Raw genomic sequence first — 22,456 nt, 5'->3', positions numbered from 1 at the left:
CATACATCTGCACAGAATCCCATTGCTTTGTCAGAAATACACAACAGTTATGGTGACCTGGCAGCAGTATGCCTTGCAAATAACTGGACATATCAGCACACTGGGTAATTACACTAGGCTGCTAGGCATGTCTTAAAGCACTGTGCAAACTACAGACAGACTGCCACAACACTGGACTACATTTTGTATGGGGGAATACACATGCACCTGTGGTTATAGCAGGCTCTACATGCATGTCACAGTACAGAGTAACAGACACCTGTGTGAAAGTGCATACCCACAACCAATGTAAACACAGCCACAGCCACATATGGTACACAAGCTTAATATGACACTATATGGACTGTCTGATAAACACCATCCTCATATGTGCCACTCACACACTAACCCTACATACACTGGGTCATGGCACTGTGTGGTCTGATGGCTGTCTGTTGTATGGGACACGTGTGTCTGGCACTAGAGACATGTGAGCCAATAGGGTACCATACACTGGAGCAGCATGTAACATCAGATAGAACAGGACTGACAACAATGGCATCTACCTCAGTCTGTGCATAGCCCAAGGTACGTATGTGCATTAAACATGCTGTTGACAATCACCCTAAGTACACAGTGCCCAGTACTGTACACACAACTGCAGAATGGCCAAACTATGTCCTCAGAAACAACCCCTACTATACATAACATGTCTAGCAGTCTGATATCTGACTGGCTTGTTATCAGGTATCATGCCAATAAATAATGGTGTACAGGACATATGCACCTCTTACTGCAGAACATATGCACAAAGGTTGACAGATTTGTGGCTGGAGCGATGAGCACTGCCCCAGTACTGGCATGTTGCTGTGATAACCTCATACATTTACTGTCGTACCAGAGTTTGTTGTGACATAAGTCCTATGAGGGATATGAAGTCAGTAACTCTCATGGCTGTCACCATGTACTGACTGCAATCCTCACACTATGCTTCTGCAGTTCTCAGATACAGGTGTTCTGTGAGTAACACAAAAAACAAAAGGCTCCACACACTGCCCAGTCTGCAGATTACCCTACATATGGGAGTTTCCTCAAAAACATAGCACTGTCATGACAGGTATTAAAACATGTAGACCAGCCATATCCACATACACCCTGTTAAACTGACATTACTCCAAATGCAGAATAGCAACACTTACATTCTGTAGTCATGTCATGCACATCACCCTCTGTGTGTTGGCCTGTTTCCACAGTGTATGTTGTTAGAGGTAAATCCCAAATCCATCTGTGATGCTGTTTGCCAAACACCAGATCTAGGTCCTGCTCACAGTGAATGAAAAGGCCCAACACCAACATGATGTTCCTAGATATTATAGTGTATTTCATGCAACTGGCTATGAGAATGTTACCACAGCTGTTCCACATGCAATCAGCTAGAGGAGGGCTGCAATTCATGCAGAGGCCATCAGCTGATCATGAGCATTATTTACAAAACACAAGCTGCTGCCTAAGCAAAGCAGGTGTAGTTCTCCACATCCACCAGAGAGGGAGTGAGAGAGACAGAGACAAAGTAAGTTGGGGGGGGTAAAACCTAAGCATGTTTGTGTCACACACCTACCAGTACAGGGTTTCAAACCACTGACTGACTATGTATTGCTATCATATGTCTATGCAGTTATTGCATGCACCACATAGCTTACATGTTGAGAAGCTGTCCAAACATTTAGGTGATGGTGAGTGACATCTGCAACAGTGATAATGAAGTGATACAGTAAGTGTAGTACACGTGCCTGTCCACATGAACAGGTGTCAGCGTCAACACAAGAAAAAAGTAGCCAGCACCAAACATTAGTGTAAAAAACAGCACAAATAAGCCGTAAAGTTACCACATAAGATTTCTTAAATAAATAAATCCCAGACCGGTTTCAACCCAAAGGCTTTCATCAGTGGGAAAAAATAATTTGTGTCTTAAGCAATTCAACATACATATTTATTGGGTTAGACCTCCAATAGGAGTTCTTCCCTTAGTACAGATGGTTTCCTGTTGTGAAAAAATGATAAAACATATGAAATAAGCAATATACATTAAACACTGTAAATGCATAAACATAATAATATATCATAAATTTATAAATGATCATTCAAACCAGGCAAAAACAGAGCACCCATTTTGATAATCCAATACTTTTCTTTCTTGTTTAGAATAGAATGCCATCCCTGTTTGTTGGATCTGTCACCATGGACCTTGTCAATTATCATGAACTGAAATCTGGCAGAATTGTGGTGTAGACAGTGTCTGTATAGAGCATTGGTATCCCTTTTGATTCACATGTCACTTCAATGTTTTGATATTCATATTCTGAGTGGTCGAGATGTCTGTCTGACATAGAAGGCAGCACATGTACATGTCACAAGATACACAACCCAATCACTATTACAGTTCCCAAAAAAATTTATATCATATACACGGTTTGTGTTTCTACTAGAAAACTGTTTAGATGTAAAAATGTATGGATAAGAGGAACAATGTCCACAAGTATATGTTCTCCAAATCCTATCCCCTGTCATAGTCAGTTGGTGGCATCCAATACCCCCGGAACTGACACTTTTAAAATGGGAGAAGAAGGAACCTAATGTTTTGCCTCTTCTGTATCCGTACTGACAAGTGTGTCCCAAATGAGATATCAGTTCATTATTGACACCAAGAATATTCTAATGTTTGGAAATTATATTTTTAATCATATTAATATTAGTTCCATATGTAGTAATAAATCTGATGGCATCCGCCTGTTCAGCTTGGGTTTTCTCCCTATATGTCAAGAGTGATGTCCTGTCTGAGTTGGATGCCACCTGTCTAGCACCCTGGATGTCAAATTCTCTATAGCCCCTAGCTCTAAATCTGTCTACCAAGTCATGCTGAGATTCCATATAATCCATTTCTGAGGAACAAATCCTTCTTATTCTGAGGAACTGGGATTTGGGGATATTCTGGATGATGTGTACACAACATGGGCCAGACACCCCAAGTACAGTTCCACATGTCACTGTACATGCATGTGAGATGTGTGCACATCTCAGACACCATCCATGTCATGGACGTAGGCCTTTGGCAGAGGCCTGTAGGGAATTTGGTGGTGATGCAGGCCAGCTGTAGCAGGCTGTTGCATTCTGTCAGTCCTACAGTCCCAGACTACCATACATTATATTCCCCTGGGATGACAAGGTAGGTGTGCTAGGTGTTCATGCCAATACTTTCTATCAGTATTGATCAGGTGGTGTGGATGCTGGCATGGTGCTGCTTACAGCTAGAGACACACCTGCATGGGACATCTGCAATGCATGCTGCATTCTTTTGATATTGCCATACACAGGTGGGGGTCATATTATACCCATTCCCAACAGCAGGGATAAGACCAGAGAGGTACCTGTGGGTGGTGTTTGGGTGAGCTGGGTGCATGTGTGCTATGGACACTACTTGCATCTGACTCACAAATATGCATGGGGCATTCCAGTTATGCTGGCTTGTGCAGGGACATCAGCCATTTCCCAATACATCAATAATATCACCTTTGTGATCTGCGAGTGTTCAGCCAGATGATATCAGTATTCCCTACTACAAGCCCAGATAATGTGATGCATACCTGTATGTACAATTTCAAGGCTGTGTTCATTTCACGGTTAAACATTATATACTGTATGTCTGGGGTACTTTTCCCTGTGTACTGCTTGTGTATCTAGCCCAACAGCCATGCCATGTCCATGTGACACATATTACTGCCATACATTTACAATGGCTTACTGCTAGCATGTTTTATACTGGGGAGCATTGTCTTTGGCACTGCAGTTGTGAGGACTTGGCCCTGTCATTGGCAGTAGTGGGCAATGGCCACCAGGTCAAACCTCACCATGCATACATACTGACCACTCTCACACAATATGAAACACACACCAACCTAACACATGCATACCTGCATATTGCACAAATGCTACAATCTATCCTGCTACCTTGGCCACCTCAGGTCATCTGTGCTCTACTGGTATTATACCTACAAATACATGCTGCTACATGTCTACATCACATTGGAGGGGGTGCACACCAGACTGTTACTACATTTCTACATAGGATTGGGGGGGCACACCTGACTGTTACATCATGTCTACATCGGATTGGGGGGCACACCAGACTGTTACTACATTTCTAAATAGGATGAGGGGGTACATCTGACTGTTACTACAGTTCTACTTAGGATTGAGGGGCACACCTGACTGTTTCTACATTTCTACATAGGATTGGTGGGGCACACCTGACTGTTACTATATTACTACTCAGACTTTGGGTGGGGCACACCTGCCTGTTTCTACATAGGATTGGGAGGCACACCTGACTGTTACATCATGTCTACATCGGATTGGGGGTGCACACCAGACTGGTACTACATTACTAAATAGGATTGGGGGCAGCCTGACTGTTACCACAGTTCAACTTAGGACTGGGGGGCACACCTGACTGTTTCTACATTTCTACATAAGATTGGGGGGGCACACCTGACTGTTACTACATTACTACTTAGGATTGGGGGGCACACCTGACTGTTACAACGTATCTACATCAAATTGTGGGGGACACACCAGATTGTTACTACATTTCTACATAGGATTGGGGGTGGGGAACACCTGATTGTTTCTACATTTCTACATAGGATTGGGGGGGGCACACCTAACTGTTTCTAGATTTCAACACAGGATTGGGGGGAACACCTGACTGTTTCTACATTTCTACATAGTATTGGGGACACACCTGACACTTGTACACATTTGCTATGATTGTACTGGTATATCAGGTACACCATTTCATTCTGTATTCTAACCTATCATGCTGTCTAGAAGCATATCAGTGTACTACAGCTCTTAGCTTTGATTGACCTACATATTAGTTTCTGACTTCCTACCCTTCAGAACTAACATCCCACTGCCTGACCTGCTGCAGTCTGTCTGTGTAGGCCAGGGGGGTTACCCATAGGCATCATTCAGAGGCCATAGCACAGCCTTTGTTTGTGTTTGTCTACACCTGTCCTGCTGGCTGAGACTGTTGTTGGGTATGTGAATCTCCCTGATTGGCATGTGTGTGTCATATGGACACACATGTGGCCCAGCACATTTCCTGCAGTGGGTTTTGTCACCATGTGTAGTACTGGCTACTACAGTGACACCAGTATTTGTTATAGATCTCATGCTGCCACTATAGGTGTCTACTATCTGCTGCCGTCCCATTCAGCCACCTGATTCCCTTGCATGCTCACATCCATACCATAGATACAAGTAACAACACATACTGCTTCATTCAGCAACTGGTAAGGAGAGTGACGGATGCACATAGTACACTCTCAATACATGGTTGAGCACAGGTAGTGTCATGTTTGGCATCCCTTTTACTGTATGTGCAAGTCAGAGAGTGGTGTCATTCCCTGGGTCCCTCCTGTGTCAGTGTATGTGCTATACATTTCCTCTTTGCCAATGCCAGGGCATACTGGGCACGCCTCCTTCTGCCTACTGGGGCAGGCTCAGGTTGTTCCTCCTGCGAGTCACTCTGTGCCTGTGCAGGCCTTGGCAATGGTAGTGGGCTGTGTGGCCCTGCCCCATGCTGTTCCTGCTCCAGCTGTTTCTGCAGGATCATATTGTGTAGCCTGGCACATACGATGACAATTTGAGTACATGTAGCTGGGAAGTACCGCGAGGCTCCACCGGATGTGTCAAGGCACCTGAACCGTGACTTGAGCATCCCAAACACATGCTCTATTAAAACTCTGGTGTGTGCATGTGCCTCATTATGGAGTTCTTGTTCGGGTGTGTGTGCATTTCTGATGGGTGTCATCAGCCACGGCTCTAGGGCATAACCAGCATCCCCCACTAGGTGACGTAAGGGATGTCCCCACTGTCAAATCTCTGGTTCAGCTGCGTCAGATGCCAGATGTGGGAATTGTGATAGCTTCAAGGGCAGCCGGCACACACATTCATTATTATGCCCTGGCCATCGCACATGACTTGGCAGTTGATGGAGGGGAAGCCCTTGCGGTTAATGTAGACCATACCCCGCTCATCAGGTGGTGCTTTGCTGCATATGTGTGTGCAGTCTATAGCACCCATTTCCTCGGGGTATTCTGCTATTTGGTGGAAGAGATGCATATTGCTGGCCAATGCCTCACGGGTGTTGGGGAAATATATGTGCTCACTGGCATGTGCTGACATGGCATCCAGGAACTGATGGAGTACCCTGGATGCTGATGCCTGTGAGATCCCCATGATATCACCAGTTGACCTTTGGAAGGCACCTATAGCTAGTATTCTTAAGCCTACACATACCTTGGTATCCACTGGGATGGGTTCCCCTCTGTTAATTCTGAGTGTGAGGTGTGGCCGGCACAGCTCAACAATTTGCTGTAGGAGGTCCCTGTCCACCCTATAGTGCTCCACTATCTCCAGCTCATGTAGCCCCTGATAGGTTACTCTGGGTCTGTACACTCTTCTTCATCTTCTCACTGCGGGTTGGTCGACAGCATTCTCATCCTCACCACCCTCAGCATCTTCAACATGTTTATGTATGATAGCTATTGCAGCCCCTATCATTTTGTTGTTTTTGTTTGTTAAAATTTCCCTGCTTGTATATACCGGTGGTGTAGAGTATGTGGGAAAAAATAGAAGGAAAGGTGTTTGCATAGTTTATAGTAGTGTTCTGGGCTGGGCTGGTCTGCTGCCTGTGTAATTGGCTGATTTTCATACATTTCACCTGCCAGTTATGCTAGTTCTCCTAGATTACCTTCCTACTGCTGTTTTTCCTTCCCATTGCTTTCCTGTTTAAGCCGGGGGCATGCTATGTAAACACAGTGATCAAATCTGCACAGAGCTGCTATTTCCTGGTTTACTGTTTTTTTTTCCCTTTAAAACCTGGTGCACCCGCTTAGGCAATGTAAAGAGTGCCAGACAGCCTCAGACACACTCCCTTCCTTAGCTCGGCTAAACTAAGGGCAAACCCGAGCCACAGGGCTCCAATCCACTTACAGTATGCCTGACACACACCCCTATGATGTCAGGTAACTCCTAGGCTTGCACCAAGCTATTCCTGCTCTTATAGGTTCATAGGTTTATACTAGGCTATCTGCCCTAAGGCATTTATAAGCCTAGCCCAAAGTTTTGTGGCTTACGCCACCCCTTACATGAAAAAATACTGTACCCATTAGTTTGTTGTGCCTCTGTCCAGCAATGACACAGAGATGATTCCCGGGGTAAACCTACGATCTCCCATCCACAGGTCAAGATTTCTCTTGAACAGAGCCAGCGAGGTGCTCTGCCTCACATGGACCGGGATTTTATTCCACAGCATAGGGAGTCTCTGAGTGATAAATCTATCCCTCCAGCACGTCCTATTTATATCCGTGCTAAGGTTTAAGTCACTTGCTCTAGTGGTTTTGGTGGATTTGGATTTTTTGAGGTGGAGCATGTCCATTAATTCCGGGTTGGACATGGCCTTGTATGTCAGGCACATGTCACCTCTGAGCAGACGGTATGCGACTGAATAGAGCTGGAGTTTCTTCAATCTGGCAGCATATGACAGATTTTGGAGTCCCTTTATCCTTTTTGTGAGGAACTTTTGGGGTTTCTCCAATTGCTGCAGATGTCGGGTGTTACACTGTTACACTTACACTGTTACACTTTTAACTGTTACACTTTTAACTTTTAACTCTTACACTGTTGGGTGCTGACTAGCATGAAGGGGAAATCTGGGATTCAGTATCATTCCCCCCATTTGCATAGGATTGCCTGCTGATGCATAATTACAGATCCCAAACTGAGCCTCCCCCCTTAGCAACCACTATTCACTGGCCATGTTGTCTTCTGCCTGCCATTGAGTATAATGGCGAATAGTGATTTTGACAACTGTAGAATTAGAAGTAATCCTGGAATCCAATGAACCAAAACCAACAGCAGCAAAGCCAATTGCAGCAGAAATTCCAAGGAAACAGGATTCAAGCACAGTTCAATACACTTTATTTGAACAACGTACAACGTGGGTTAAGCGCTTTCATCTATATAAAAAGACTTCTTCAGAACATAGTAAATAGAATCACACTCCCTTATATACATAAAAAGCCCGCCTTTTGCATCAATCATTCAATAAGCAACCTAAATAACATTGAATTAATTGAATAAAACCTTTCTCATTCGTATCTAAACTGAACACTAAAATACCTAATAAAATACCTAAAATATAATATAATAAGGTAAAATATTCATCATCAGTGTCACATTTCTACTCATATCTAGATATCTTAAGACAATATATAAAGAAAAGTATAATGGAATACTATAATAAACGTGTATTTAAACCCCAATCCGACCAACATCCTTTACATTACTAAACTCTGTGCAGTCAAATGAAATCTATCATGACCATGTCAAAACTTAATGATGTCAATGTACCAACATCTTATATGAAATTAGACATGAAATAATACATGACAATTAAAAATATTACTACCTATTTGTACTTCGAAACTAGAGGTACTGTACATATTCAGACAGCATTTACTAATAATAGACAACAAGTGACAATACTAAGAATAAAATGTATCTAGTTAGACATGAATATCTAAGTATAATATACTATACTCTAACTAAAGGTTTGGTAGGAATTACTTCATTAAGACCAGGGGAAATAGCTGCATTAAGTCGTATCTGCCATTTAATTTCCTTTTCACTCACTACTGCTTTAATATTCCCCCCTCTAGGATTGGGTAGTACCACTTCCAGAATGGCAAATTTGAAGCCAGTGCACCCTGAGCTGTTGACTAAATGGCGAGACAGTGCATTGTTAGTATCATGTTTTTTGATACAATAAATGTGATCATAAATTCTATTTTTCAACCGACGATCAGTCTTCTCTACATAATAGTTCAAGCATGTATCGCATATAGCTAGATAAATCAAATGTTGGGTCTGGCAATTGCCATGACAAAATCTCACCTTGCTACTGATATTATTACTCAAGGTGATGGTTGGATCTTCAAATATATACCTACAAAAATTGCAATGCCCGCATTTCCTAGTGCCTGATTTATGAACCTTCCCTTTCCTTTGGTAACTAGATTTAACTTCAATAATTCTTTTTAAATCAGTCCCCGTTTTGTAAACAAACTGGGGTCTATAGGGTATTTTGTCCTTTATTGTAACATCACTTGTTAGTATATTCCAGTTAGAGGTAATGATGTCCTTAACCTCATTAATATGCTTGCCATATTTTAAAATACAGGCTTTAGTGTAGTTGTCATTCCTAGTACCTTTGTTAGTATTAATATTATTACTTCTCTCATTGGTATTCTGGAATCCAACACCCAAAAGTGGCTGATACTTCTTGCCCCATTCATTGGATACATATGAGATTGCATCGTTAATCATATCAGTGGGGTATCCTTTGTCCATAAATAAACTGCCAATGTATGACAATTCTTTCAACATACATTCTTGATCTGATGTCATTCTGGCAGCTCGTGATTTTGGTTAGAATACTTATTTTAGTTTTTTTTTTTTTTAACTTGATCCCATTTGCGAGCCGCTGCCCTACACTTAAACAGCTGAGATCAGCTAAAAAAAAAATAAAAGTTAATTTTTTTATTTTTGCAACTGTTTTCCATGCCAGTGGCCATATATTTGGCCATTGGCAAGCTTTCTGCATAATATCCACCCTTTATTTGGAGCTGTCATGGCTCTGTTTTGTAGTTTGCAGAAATGTACTCGGTTACTAACTGAGTACATTTCTGCAGATTACACTAGTACTGCTCAGCCAGCTGCCAGCTTCCTGGATCACAAATTCACCTCATTTGCATGGATTTCACCTGCAAATGGGGTCATTTGCATACAGGTGCTGAGTCCGTGCAGGAGCGCTCATGCACATCCCTGCAGCTTATTCCTGGATCACACAGCAGACATATTACCTGCTGGTGCCCCTGCACTAGTCCTGTACACCGTGCAGGGATTGCTGAATCTGGGGGATTGCCTTTTTACTAAAACAGAATGCTATACATATTTGTACTAAAAAAGGAAAGGCTGCTTTTGTTAAAAAGAGTTATATGAAATGTGTGAATAAGTTAACATTGTCTCAATTTTGTGGATCCTGAGTTTTGAACTTTCTGCCCCATTCCTACTTTCTTAGCTAATTTCATCATTAAGGGTCTCTATACCTTAGATCTGATTCACCACCGTTTTTTTAAACATTTTTTTTTATTTTAATAAGAACAATAAGACAACATTATATTTACAGTCATAATAAAAAGAACTATGTACAAAGTCCATAACAAAATAATACATTTCTATATACATACAGGAACTTGACTAAAATTTCAACAGTAAAGAATGCAACTTTTCCCAAGCAATTAATTTATGCATTGAATTTTTTGTTCTCAGCTTTATTTTTGACATTTTTTTATCACACAAAGACTTGGCTAAATAAACAAACTTCTGGTTAAAAGAAAGAGAAGAGTTGTTTTCCAATTTTTTTTACAACCTTTCTTGCTACAGCAAGTATTGACTTCAGGAATGCATGGATCATGCGATCCCAAATAAAACCAAGACCCAATCCTCCAAAGGCAGACGTCCTGTCTGGTGGACCCCAGCCATAAACAAACTATACAATAGAAGGAGGAAGCTACTAAATGATAGAGCAGAATCCCAAAAAGGGAAGGCATCACTGATCAGTATTAGCAAAAAACTACGGGCACTCATAAAATTGTCTAAGGCCAGCTTCGAGAGAAAAATTGCACAGGACACTAAGGATAATCACAAGGCTTTCTTTCGTTATGTTAGGAACCTGGGTGGTAATTCCCAGATATGCTCAGAATTAGTCCAAAATGACAGAAAATACACTGAACCCACAGACATTGCCAACATCCTAGCTGACAGGTTCAGCGCAAACTCCCCACCAAAAGGGCAAATATCTATCCCAGCAGAGTGCTGCCCCCCTGACATCTCAGATGCTCAGGTAAGAGCCACCCTCTCCAAAGCAAAAAACACAGCATCAATGGGACCAGATGGTGTCCCGGGCTGCGTCCTACATGAACTCCAAGAAGAGCTAAACCCAAACATAAAACTACTGTTCAGTCTCAGCCTTACTACAGGATATGTGCCCAAAGAGTGGTGTACAGCAACAGTAGTCCCTCTCCATAAAGGTGGTGCCTCAACGGATCCTGGAAACTATCGCCCCATAAGCCTGACTAGCTTGGTCTGCAAAGCTATGGAAAGGATCATCATGGACCTCATAAATAAAGATATTGGGGACCTACAGACACTGGATCCTACCCAGTTCGGCTTTGTTAAGGGCAGATCCTGCCTCTTAAACCTGGTTGATTTCTTTGAAACAGTCACCAAGGCCATTGACGAGGGGAATGTGGTCCACACAGCCTACCTGGACCTCGCAAAAGCCTTCGATACAATACCCCACTCGGGCATTATAGATAAGCTCACCAGCTTAAATATAAACCTCTATGTCACTAGATGGATTGCAAGCTGGCTCAAGGACAGAACCCACATGGTTAGAATTGCTGGAGCCATTTCAGACTCCAAATCAGTTACAAGTGGTGTCCCACAAGGCTCAGTCCTGGGACCTCTCTTGTTCGGTATATATTTCTCGGAGGTACAGGCCAACACGGAAGGACTGTGGCTGACCAAGTTCGCAGATGACTGCAAACTGGGCGCCATAATCGACTCTCCAGCCGACACAAGCATCCTCCAAAAGGGCCTCATAGAAACAGACAACTGGTGCCAGAGCCATGGCCTCAAGCTAAATGCCAAAAAGTGTATAGTCATTCCCTTTGGCAAAAACAAAGTGCCCACAAATTACCACATAGATGGTAATCCATTAAGTACAGAAGAAGTAATTATGGACCTGGGGACCCAAGTTGATAGCAATCTCTCATTTGACAACCACGTGGCCAAAGTGGTTAGAAAAACATTTTATATAGCCCACCTAATCATGAAGGGATTCACATCTAGATCAGGGGAGGTCATCGTGCCTCTTTACTCATCCCTCATCAGGCCCATAATTGAGTACAATGCCCCTTTTGGGATGTACCTTACCAGACACCTGCAGCAACTGGAAAGACCCCAAAAGTACCTCACCAAGAGGATCAAAGGGCTCAAACAGATGCCATATGCTGCCCGGTTAAAGAAACTCCAGCTCTACTCAGTGGCATACCACCTGTTCAGAGGCGATGTCCAACCCGGAATTAATGGACATGCTGCACCTCAGAAAATCCAAATCCCATCGAGCTACGCGCTCGAGAGACTTGAACCTCAGCACTGAAATAAATAGGACATGCTGGAGGGACAGATTCATAACCCAGAGGCTCCCTTCACTCTGGAATAAAATCCCAGTCCAGGTTAGGAAGAGTCCCTCATTGACTCTATTCAAGAGGAATCTTGATGAGTGGATGGGAGATCGTAGGTTTACCCCGGGTATCACTTCTGTGTCACTGTTAGACAGAGGCACAGTATACTAACCTTGAAAAAGGGCATAGCAAAATAAATTTAAAATGGGTGGCGAAAGCCAAACACATTCTGGCTAGGCTTATAAATGCCCTAGGGCAGATAGCCTAGTATGAACCTATGAACCTATAATATATGAGTCTGAGTTTTGTGTATGACCTCTGGAATCAGTACATTAAATAAGATGAGAGAATCAGAAATTATACATTTATCATTCCATAGTGTATTACAAAAATTTCTAAATTCATTCCAAACAATGATAACATTTTATAGGTAACAATCATGTGATACCTAGCAGCATTTTCTGCATTACATCTCCAGCATTTCATATCATTTTTTTGTTATTTTGCCAATTTTTGTAGTGTTAAATAGCATCTATGAAGAAATTTCAAGGTATATATATTCAAGTAGGGGGAGATTGTTATTTTTCCTACTGATCTTCGAAAGAGTTTTTTATTATTGGTAGTACATTCTTCATTATAAATTTTAGTAGAGTAGTTCCAGTAGCTGATTCACCATTCTTTGTTGAATAGCCAGATTGCTCTTTTTTCCTTCCTGTGCAAGCATGGATACACACACACACACACACACACACACACACACACACACACACACACACACACACACACATCATCTTACTCATGTTTGTTAACCCTATACCTAACCTGACGTATTACGTTACTAAAAACCCTTTTCCTACAGTGCCACACATAAAGCAAAACAAAATGACCTAGAACACAGAAGTCAAACAACAAAAAACACTCACAACGTTGAATCCATCCCATTTCCTAGCCCTTATTCTAACCCTAACTGGCAAACACCTGCATATTCACAACTGTTGCACCACAGTCTAGGGCATAGCCAAAAAATAACAAAGCTTCCACCATGGCCAATGTAAGAAACCAGATAAAAACGTTATTCCACAGGATAAGCGTTTTCACACATAGTGCTTCATCAGATCCACAAAGAAACATTGCAGGTGTACATATATATAAGAAGCATTAGTCAATTAATCAATTAAGATAAATACCAATTACTGATATATACTCTGTTTTTTCAATGCATGTTTTAAAGGTACAGTTAGATTCAGACCTGGCAGCTTGAATCAAAGCATGTAACTAGAGGATAGTAGCAGATTTCTTCAGCTCCACCAATTTCATTACACTGACAGGAATTAATTACTTAAAAAATTAATTTTTGAAGTAATTTTCTTTCTAAATATGTTTGTTTTATATAGTTCTTGAACTATATCTAAAAAAGAAAGGAAATTTTAACAATATTCCTGTCAGAAATCACTTTGGAAATTTTCCTGTCAGTTTATCAGTCTGAAATGAGTTCCAGTAAGACAAATTCTCAAGACTCCAGCATCAAGAAAGAACTTCAGTCTCTGATAACTATAATCCAGCAACTTACTGCTAAGATGGATAAAATGGATACTAAAATAGATACCTTCATAGAAAAAACTACAAAACAAATAGACTTGTTACATATAGACCTGCAACAACAGAAGATCCAGATGACAGGCATAGAAGAAGCTGTGAATGACATGGAAAATAGAATCCAAGAAGAGGAAATCAACATTGAGTTTCTGCTGAAACAAAATACACATTTACAAACAAAGCTGGATGACCTGGAAAATAGATCTAGGTGCAATAACATTAGGATTTTTGGACTGCCAGAAAATATTGAAGGTAACAATATTACTTCTTTTTTAACAACATGGCTCCCTAAAACTTTAGACTTACCAGAAGCATTCTCTTTTGGTATCGAAGAGCACATAGATCTATAGCTAATACTAACTCTAACAAAACTATCCTAGATCAGTTATAGTTAGATTTCTATCATCTTTGATAAAGAGATGGTTCTTAAATCTGCTTGGGCTAAAGCTCCTGTTAAGATTAATGAGACAACTGTGCGTTTTGACAATGACTATTCTTCCTTGGTAATAGCTAAAAGAAAAGTTTTTCTGCCACTAATAAGGGAGCTTAAAAAGCACAGTTTAAAACATACCTTCTGTTTCCTGCCAAGCTAAAAATCTTCCTTCCTGATGGTCCTAAAATTTTTGATGACTTAGACTCTGCTTTACTGTTTATCAAAAAAATAAGATTTTGGATAAAATAGAGGAAATGGAATGGGCTAGTCCTTCATTAAAGAGACTGGCAACTGAAACTTCGTGGAAGACTTCAGAGAAGAAGAAGAGACTAAAAACAAATGATTTGTTCTATTTTTTTTCTTTTTTTCTCTCATCATTTTACTTCATTATTCATCTTTTTAAATATAGTTCCTGCATTTCCAGAAAGCCACAAATATTCTGAAAAAGATTTAATCAAAGTTATTCTCTGTGTGCAAAGAAATGTTTTGTTTCATAACCAGTCAAAATATCTGAGGAACTAATAACAAGCTATTATTCAATTTGTTTCTCTTTCTGAAAAAGAGAAGTAAGGTCAGTAATTTGATACATTTTTTTCTTTTTTTTCTCCTTTTCTTTTTTTCTTTGTTTAAACAATGACATTCTATTTAGATTATGTAGTGGGTAAAGGGTGGGGGAGGGCAGGGAGAGAAGAGTAATGAAAATATGATTAATAGAATAATAACATATTTATTCCTTGTAAAAAGTTTATATGTTCTTCAAATGCTATTCCTAATTATACTTTCTTGATTATACTGCTTATGCTTGTTTGTAAATAATCTGTCATGCTTTAACTAATAATAATTAGAACTAAATAATAGTAAATAATATGTTTTATTTTTAACTCTATTAATATAAACAGTAAGTAATATTCCATTGTATATGCATCTTATAGCTTTCTCTTACATTTTTTTTATTTCTGCTTTACACTCTTTTATTTTATACTCTCTTTTTCTTTTCTTTATTCTTTCTCTTTATTTTTTTTTTCATATTAATATATAGAAATGCTTTTGATCATATAGACACAGTAAATAATAAGATTGGCATAAAAACTGAGTTGGGACATAAATATTGAGTTTTATTACTTATTAATAACTTTGGGCTTAATTTCACTTACATAGAGGCTGTAATAACCTGTAAAATACATCGTAAAAGTTTTGTCATGTTTAGATGCATTTACACTGCTAAATTAATGTTTGTCACTAGTTTTTAACAAGTTTCCCGCCAAAATGTTAAGGGAGACAATCTGGGCTACCTCATGAACAGTGTCCTCGAGTTGTTTTAAAAGCTTCAACTCTCAGAATTCTCACAGAGAAGCTGAAAGCAGTCAGTTTGGCCTTTGACCCAGATATCACACTGACACATCGCAGATTCAGGAAGAACACTCTACCAGGAAGTAGAACTGATGCAAATGTGACTATGTGAAGGAAAATGAACTCTTTAGCATCTAAATGTGAGTTATTTTATATAATTACTTAAATATCTATGTTATAATTCATAAAATATGTCAGTTATAATGATTTTAAATGATGCAGTTTCTTGTAGTAAGTAAATGTCTTATTTTAGAAGGCATAGAAAATGAAACATTTATTCAAGTGTCTTTGAAAATCTACTTGACTGCAGCATACTAATCTGTGTTAAAAACTTATGTTCCAAACATATACATTACTATAACTCATTTAATTCATCTGATTGACAAGCATAAATAACTTTATAACTCTATTCTGGAAGAAATTGTCATGTGATATATTTTAAAGCAGTAGTATAGACATACAAAATACAGATGGCTTTTTTTACAATAATGCAAGTGTTTCTGAGAATTTGCATAACTATGCAGTATGATTTATAACAATTTCTATAAATATAATATTTTATTCTATTGACAATAATGAGTATGAGTAAAATGCTCATATACAAGCAATTCAAGGTTTTTTTTGGAAGCTGTTGACTGCATTTACATGACAGAAAATAGAGGCATCTTAATATATGTAATGTCTGAACCATATTAGCCAATGTTTTTGATTTAAATGAATGTTAGAACTTATTTTTACATACTTTGAATAAATTAATATATAAATATGCCTTCCTTTTTTTTTCCTCTCTCTCTTTCTTTCACTCTCTCTCCCTCTTTCACATCTTTTATTTCTCTCTCTCCTCTTGGTTCCTAATATCAAGATTATTTGAATGCTATTTGAATGCAAGTGTATTATATTACATAGATGTATATAGTAGTATGAATAGTTTAAAAAAAAAAGTTTATTTTAGTTTATATGATGCTGTTTTATCAAATGTGTAGTCTTGTCTTGCTAGATAATTGAATTGAAAGCTGTTAATTTAAGTTAAATATAACCAGTTTTAAATTGATAAGGTGGTAGCTGAGGTACTGCTGCTTAGGGTAGCTGGTTAACTTGAGTGGTAAATACTACTCTAAGTTGGAGTTTTTAACTCCAGGCTGGATGCAAGGTTTAATCCTTACATTATTTTCACTTGTTCATTGTTATATGTATATAGTTTTGACATCCACAATATATTTTGTACACTCATTGTCACTACAAACAAAATTGAATCCTATACAAAATCCCATAAGAGATTCAATAAATACAGCTATATTTAAAGGTACACCTAAAGGAGGAGATGTAACATTACTTATGTTGTTATTTGTTATTTTGATCATAAGATTCTTAAGTTTTAAAAATGCCAAATGACATCTTTAAAAGGAATTTCTTTAAACATTAATGGATTGAATAATCCGTGTAAAAGGGCAAGCCTAATAAGATACATTAATTTACATAAGGCCAACTTAGTCTTCCTGCAAGAAACCCATCTCTTGAAAAAGATATTGATAAACTAGCCACAAACAAATATACAGTATTGGTTAGTTCAGAGCACACTCAGAAAAAAGAGGAGTGGCTATTTTATGGAATAAAAGTATGCCCATTCCTAAAACCATTAAGTCTTATCAGGATGACAAAGGAATGTTTTGTATGGTTACAATACAAATTAATGGGAAGACTTACACTTTAATTAATGTATATTGGATACCTGGAATTGGTATTAATACAGTGAAACATCATCTTGATAAGATCATATCATTCTCTATAGGAGATATTATTTTAGCTGGTGACTTTAATTGTATACTACATGAAAGTGATACTACCACTATAGGAAAAAGAAGAATTACATCTAATGCAAAACATTTAAATGATTTTGCTAATTCTTATCATTTGAATGATATTATTAATCAGATAGATTCAAAATCATTACCATACACCTTTTTTCTAACAGATACAAAACTTATTCAAAAATAGATAGGGTCTTTATTTCTAACCAGATGGTAACAGGTTTAATTAATTCCAAAATCATTTCATGTCCTATATCTGATCATAATTCAATTGTTTTTGAATTCATGATAAAAAATACTCATAATGTTCAGATCAAAAGGATACCAGCATACTTAACTCAACTAAAAGACTATAAAGAATATATACTTTCAGAAGTAAAACATTTTTAGACATAAATAATACTCCTGAAGTCTCCATTGTCTATGTTTGGGATGCCTTAAAATCATATCTATATGGACAAAGTATCAGATGGTATAATAATAAAAGGAAATCTTGGGATAAGGAATTGTTAGATATTCAAAGTAAATTAGACTCTTATAAATATAATAATAAATAAAATATTATGGACAAGAAAGTTATTGAAGAAATAAACAAATTAAATGAGAAATACAAAGAAATTTTAACTCATAAAGTTAAAATAACTTTAGAGAAATACAAGTTTTTGTCTTATTCAATAATCCCCAAATACTTACATAGACTTAAAAATAAAACAAAAAGGTTGAATAAACAAAACCATATCAAAGAAATCTTTTCTCTAAAGAAAAAGAAGAATGTTTCTAGTATACCAGAAATACTAGATGAATTTAGAAATCACTTTCACAAAATTAACCATAATAACATTGACATGGAACCTAAAGATAAAATAAAGGAGTTGATAACCACAAACATGAATAAAAAGCTTAATAAACAACAGATTAAACTATTGGACAAAAGTATTTCATATACAGAGGTTATTACACAAATAAATAAGCTTAAATCAAGCAAAGCACCGGGTAATGATGGTATTATACCAGAGATATATAAAATCCTTTCTAAAAGTACATATTCATTAATACATAAGGTTTTTATTTTGGCCCAAACTGAGTTAATAACCCCCCATCTTGGCAATATACATTTATTTCGCCAATTTTAAAACCTAATAAAGATCCAACTAGATATACTTCATATCGGCCCATCTCATTACTTAATATTGATTATAAAATGTTTATGAGTATTTTTGCTGATAGATTGAAGACAATCATCCCCGGCATTATAGATATAGATCAGACAGGCTTTATTGTAAATAGAAATACTTTTGATAATATAAGAAGAACTTTAACATTAATTGGTTTTGCAAATAGGAAAAAGAAAGATTTAACACTTATTAGTCTTGATATAAGTTCAGCATTTGATTCAGTAAGTTGGGACTATCTGTTTACCTTACTGAAGTGCACAAACTTCTCAGATGCATTTGTAAATCTAATTGAGCATTTATACAAAGGAACATTGGCTTATATTAAGGTAGGAACATATGTTTCACAAAAATACCCATTTTAAAGGTACAAAACAAGGATGTCCACTTTCTCCACTATTATTCACTTTAGTAATGGAGCCTTGGGCTAATTTGATCAGAAACAGTACTGACATAGAGGGTTTTGAAATAGATGAAAATACAACATCCAAAATTCAACTTTTTGCAGATGATGTTCTAATTACATCAGCAGGATCTAATTCTTCTATGCATTCTCTATTTGATAAAATGATGAATTTTAAAAGTATTTCTGGTTTAATATTCAATGAAGAAAAAACTAAAATACTACCTATATATACACGAAAAATATTCTCATTAGTGATTTTACTAAATATGTACCCAATTCAGGTCAGATAACTTATTTAGGTATAATACTATCTAAAGATATTAAATCTATTATATATAATAATTATAATACCTGTTTTCTTAATATACAAAATCTTTTAATACCTGGAATAATATGTTTTTTACTATGGAGGAGAGACTTACAATTATTAAAATGATAATATTCCCCAAGATTTTATACTTAATACAATCAATAATACTTCCACCTACAAAAATAATTATCAAGAAACTGAATACACTAATGTTAAATTTCCTATGGGCACCTAATAGACCTAGGATTGCATTAAAGAAACATACTAATAGCTGGTCTCAAGGGGGTATTTCTTTTCCAAACTTTAATTTATATACTATCTCTTCTATTGTAAAAGTTATTACTTTATTAATAGATCAGTCATATGTCAAAATGGAAAGATTATTGGGAGCTAATTAGTATGCACTTCATGAAAATCTCCTTAACACATAAAAATATGATTGTAAATAACTCCGTGTTATGGTTACTAAAGGAATTTTGTACTTCACCTATTACACCTAAACATATGGTTTGTTACCCATTAAATATTATTATTAGCTATCGTAACTTTATATTCATGCACCCTAAGTATAGGAATGGAATTTTATTATATTCCTATAATGTATACTCAGGGTATGCTTTTGTCATCTACTTCTGAAGGAACTCATTTAGCTATAGATAATGATCTAAAGTACTGGTATCAGTTGATACCTGATAATAAAGTTAAAAATCTAGATTTCTTAAAACAAGAATTTGATCTAAGAGAAACTTGCTGGTTAGAGGTTCAGACCTTTAGACAACATCTCATTAATAAAATAGATCTAATTTCTATAACAGTTAAAGAATCTATTCCAACACTGATTGATTACTTGATATTAAATTTACAACATAAAGTTTCTGATAAAGGTAAACTTTCATACATACATAAAATTATCAGACAAGAAACTTTTACAGTGTAGATTCATACTGGAATTATTTCACTTCTATTAATGGGGACCCACCAAATCAACAAGATAAACAATATATATTGAATCTGCCTATAGAACTACGTCTTCCATTGTCTGGAGACTTTATACATGGAAATTTTTACATAGATCTTTTTATACACCTTTGATGATGAATAGAATAAATAATAAAGATAATCTATGTAAGAGATGTAATGTAGAAATTAATGCTGACTGGGCTCATATGTTTTATGACTGTATAAAATTGAAAGAATACTGGAAGTTAATTAATGAATTTTGCAGGCTCTTTTACAGATAATTTTATTATTTCTAAATCTCTTATATTATTCAACACACCTGTACCTCAAAGTGTTAAAAGGTTAAGCTTCCCTTGTTATGGTCTATTCTAGCAGTGGCTAGGAAAATAATAACCAGAAATTGGATTTCAGATACACCTCCTTCGTTCAATGAATTTAAAAATGTTATGAATATAGTGTGCCATATGGAAATAAACACAATTAGGTCAAGAACAACTAGAAAAACATCTTATTATATTGTATGGGATAATTTACAAAATTTGTTAAAAAAATCCTAATTTCAATAGGATGGTATTTTAGTTTAATTAATTGATCTGATTGTAGTGGATGTCTTTGTAAATATTTTAGTTGTTTTGTTGAATGTTATAATCATATCTATTTTTAATTACTTGTATAAAATTGTTATGATATTTCTCTTGTATGTTAAAACAATAAACCTGTTTTGAAAAAAAAAGACCTGGCAGCTTATCTGCCTGCAACCTCAATATCCATTTTGCTTCCACATTCTCTAACTTAACATTAAGATCTCCTTTCCATTTATTAGCATGCACAATTTACAGAACATAAAATACAAAAGAACGACCAGGAGCCACTGAAATATGCTTAGCTAGGGCATTTAACAAATTCATAAGTTTAATATCTCCTATATGCTGCAAAATGCGCTCTTTCAACATTCTAATGGTCTTGCCTATATAAAAGGATGTACAGGGCTTACATCTAGCCACATATATCAAACCTTTTGACCTGCACTCAGCATAGAAACATAGTTTAAAGGTGTAATTAATAAAAGGATGTTGAAATTCCTGCTCAGTGCCAATGTATATGCAAGCTTTGCAATGCTTGCATGCATATGTCCCCTGGCGATCAGATAAGGGTAAAGGAGCACAAGCTGTTTTGTAACATAGCTGTTGCTTCAAAGAGGAATTATTTCTGAATGTATAACTTGGTTTAGAACCTACACCATTCTTTACCTTGTCACCAGAAAGCAAAACTGGCCAAAACGTCTTTACAACTTCACATACTTGTTGAATATCATTGCCATACATTAAAGATAGTCTGACATTAGTGGACACAACATCCTGTACATTATTATATGAGCTGTAAGTATGATGGAAATAAGGTTTACCATTATCATGGCACATGACAGCTACAGTATTAAAGGACTTATCTAGTGATTGCTCATTATAGCCTCTAACTAATAACTCATCTTTCAAGTTAAGCATTGCTTCATTACATTGCTCATCATTTGTATACAAGCATGACATACGCAGATATTGCCTTTTGGCAATATTCCTAAAAATGTGCTGTGGATGCATAGTGCTAAAGTGCATTCTTCCTGCATGCTTTCCTATGTAGAGAACTAGATAAAGCACCATCTACTAAAGAAGTCTTTACATCTAAAAAGTCAATACATGTACAAGAATAATTTAAAACAAATCTAAAACAGGTACTAGTGGACTCAAGATATTGCACAAATCTCTTAAGGTCTAATTCTGTCCCATGCCACAAAACAAAAATGTTATCCACAAGATGCTTATAGTACAGAAGGTTCAGAGAAAATTCATGTCCAGGTAGGAATGCCATGCGATCCCCGTCTGCCAACACTAAGTTGGCATAACTTTTAGCACATGGAGTCCCCATGGCCACTCCCACCTTCTGCCTATAAACTACCTTGTTATATAAAAAAATATATTTTCCAATACAGCTATACATTCTATTAATTCCAATGAAGACAGTATTCTCTCTTAAAAAAATTTTTAGAGACGCTACCCCAAACTCATTGGGTATT

This window comes from Protopterus annectens, chromosome 12.part0 (assembly GCF_019279795.1).
Source record: "Protopterus annectens isolate FY-2018-M chromosome 12.part0, PAN1.0, whole genome shotgun sequence".
NCBI classification, from domain to species: domain Eukaryota; kingdom Metazoa; phylum Chordata; order Ceratodontiformes; family Protopteridae; genus Protopterus; species Protopterus annectens.
The sequence above is the reverse complement of the archived record's forward strand: the minus strand, read 5'-3'. Positions refer to the sequence as shown.